At 33.8% G+C, this 3,092-nt stretch overlaps 1 long non-coding RNA gene across 2 annotated transcripts; it reads left to right on the forward strand.

Annotated features, from left to right (window-relative positions):
* Positions 1–457: 457 nt before the first annotated feature.
* Positions 458–2,727, forward strand: LOC126584822 (uncharacterized). 2 transcript variants are annotated; one of them, XR_007610126.1, is made up of 5 exons: positions 458–980; positions 1,146–1,455; positions 1,566–1,649; positions 2,328–2,386; positions 2,556–2,727. It is a non-coding gene; the product is annotated as an uncharacterized LOC126584822 (long non-coding RNA). The 2 variants fall into 2 exon arrangements; XR_007610127.1 differs by having other exon boundaries at positions 1,146–1,255.
* Positions 2,728–3,092: the final 365 nt, after the last annotated feature.

Here is a 3,092-nt window from a genome sequence, read left to right on the forward strand (position 1 = left end):
AGGGCTTCAGTTTCATTCATCTTAGAGAAGAGTATCTCATTACAAGGAACTTAATCCTTTTAATTTTCATCTACTTTTTGTTTCTTAATGTCTAGGTGATTTACATGGTTTGTAACCATTAAATGACCTAACTTTATATTTACAATTATGTTTCTGATTGTTGATATTCAGGTTATTAAATTTTATCATATATGTTAACATATTCATTTTAATAATTACCACTTGCTTTGATAAATTGAAAACGCTAATTTTGTGACAAGAAAATCATCTTATTCCCTGTTTAATAAAATTGTGTAGTAATTGGAGGAAATTTTTGATAATAATGAAGTTACATAATTGTTCGTGTTATTTGTAATCCCACAACAACGCGTGAGCATTACTATCTAGTTATATATACTAAAACTCAGTTGATGATGGCACTGTTCAGAAATAGTAAAAGGGCGGAAATGCCCTCGCTTCTGTGTTTTGTTTCCGTTTGTCTCGCCTGCTTGATGCGCTGAAGAGACCTTTTCGCCCCTGTTTTCCACGCGTCGCCCATCCTTACTCCTTCGACTTCGAGAGTCTTCCTAGCCACTTGGGTTGTTGTCCCTTCAGTGCCTTTCCTAATTTGCGGTCTTCCCTTTTCGTTTTGCCCGTTGTTTTTTCGAATCCTCTGATTCTCTTTGGTGTTCTGTTCTCTGTTTCGTGGAAAGAGTTCCTGATTTTCGTCTTTAAGGGATTTTCTGTGGTTTGTGCTTGCGAGGCCCTTTTTCATCCATTTAAACCTAGGGGATTTTTTTTTTTTGTGGAAACTAATAGAATTGGTTTCCAGGGTTTCCAAAGTTGTGATCGAGGCAAGAATTCGCAGTGTTTGCCATTTTCTGCAATTTTCTCCGTCTAGGATTTCCGGGTTGTGGCCGGATTTTTGGCCGATTTCCAGCCCAGTTTGGGGGCGGCATGTTCTAGATCGCTGTGGAACAGCTCTTATTCAGCTATATAAGGTATATTTTATAATGATTGTATTTCATTTGATTCTGTTTTCTTAGAGGTTTGATGCATTTTGTGTTGTGTTTTTCGGTAAATTGACTCGGTTCATATGATTAATTCCCATGGTTCCCATGCCATATTGGTTGAATTTATTTTAACTATATTTATTTTTGTTGCAGCCATATCCTCATATAAACAAGTGGAAGGTTTACAAGACATTAACAAATTAGTTGAGCTAGCAATTCCTTTACTTTGTGATGTCCCTGGTGTGGGTGAAAAAAATGTTAAGGTAGTTGGGAAGATTTAGCAATGCCTTTTTTGTGTGCTTTACTTTATTACGTTTTGATAGGAGGTTCAGCAACAGATTACTAAAATTATCACTTACATATATAGCCTCCATCACAAAGTAATTTACTAAGAAATGTAAAGTACTTTGTCTTCTGGGTTAGTGTTCTCTAATTTAGATTAGACATCAGGGCTTTGAGCTTGGTAAGGTTTCTTTTCTTAATGTACCTCATTTTTTTAATTTTTTTTTCTTTTTGGAGTTTTTGATTTACAGATAAATTCTACGTTTAAATTCTCTTTTTGTGATCCTGCAGATTTTGTCTCTGTAATCAGATGGTTGATATCACTGTCTGATATCGTTCTTCTTCACTTTCAAGAAGCACCCGTGTTTATTGAAGGTATATAATCCGTTTAGACATTTAGTTTTCAATGTATCAAGTATTTTGTATTGTTAGTTTTTTTGTTACTTTTGTTGTTACCTTCCCCTTTTTTTTTCTATTTTTTTTTTCATTTTTTTTCGCTTCTCTTTCGCTTTTGTGCGACCTATTTTCCTCAGTTTGTAATCTTTCGTTGGATAAATTTGATCGCCCAATCTATTCTCAAGTGATGTACTTGGTTTTAACTGTTTGTTTAATGTTAACCCCAACATTTTATTTTCGTTCTTTATGCATTTGAACCAAACTTAATTGGTGCTAAAAACCGTATAGAGCCTTTAACTATACAATGAATGCAATGTTAGCCAATAAATAATTATATAAGTAACTTCGTCATGGGCTGTAATCATATCCAACATCGTTCCATGATTGTTACCAACCTTTAAAACCAAATTTAGTATCAGTATGTTTTACCTCTGTTTCAATCTCAACCACTAGCATCTACAATTTTGTATTAATCACCTTTATCGATTGTTCTTAACATTTGATCATCATATCCCAATATGTCGACCGTCATTTTTCCTCCCTTATCATATTTGAAACGATTATATTTGCACTCATTTTTATTCATTGGAAACAGTATTTGTGTCTCTCCATATTCAATCCTTGGTGCAAAATGTTTACAATTTGAATTTTTTTCAGTTTCCTACAGCCAAATTGGAATCAATCTGAAAGAACTGCATCTATTCGCCGTCTTCAAGGTATAACATTGATAACTCTCAACCTTTAATTTCTTTTTCAACTTTTTTCCCTTTTGCATTTCTAAAAAACCTTTATTCAATATATACTGATATGGTCATTTACAGCATAAGAAAAACTTCATCTTTTTTGTCAATATTTAAGTTTTTCTTATTTTTCTTCATGAACCAGGTCAGCTCATAACTCTGTAACCATCCACGTATAGAACTTTATCCATTTTTATCATTGTGGTATCAATACAAATGTACTCTTATTTTTTGAGGTGGGATTGGTCTTAAAACACAAGAACCAAAATTTAATTGATCCCATTGTTCTGTACACAAAAATTCCATCGACCCAAAAACCTCACATGGAAAAACAAATGTATCACCTCTTTTTTTTCTTTTCTTTTTTCCTGCTTCTCCTTAGTTTTTACCTCACAAAAATTTAACGGTGCAGCACCGCAGCAACGCGCGGGCAGCCTAGCTAGTGGAAACTAGTTCTGGGTTGTGTTTAATTCTTCTATTTGGTTTAACTGTGATGGACAATGATACAACCTGAACGTTTCTTCCAAATTTTTATCTGAGCTACATACACCTAAAATAAATTACTGTCTATGCAGTCAAGTAGTTGTGGGATTTGGGGATGAAAAATTAGAAATAGAGTTTGGGTAGACATCATATTAAAAGACTGATCATCGAACCCCAAACCTAACCAAAAAAAACCAAA

Source organism: Malus sylvestris, chromosome 10, assembly GCF_916048215.2.
Source record: "Malus sylvestris chromosome 10, drMalSylv7.2, whole genome shotgun sequence".
NCBI classification, from domain to species: domain Eukaryota; kingdom Viridiplantae; phylum Streptophyta; class Magnoliopsida; order Rosales; family Rosaceae; genus Malus; species Malus sylvestris.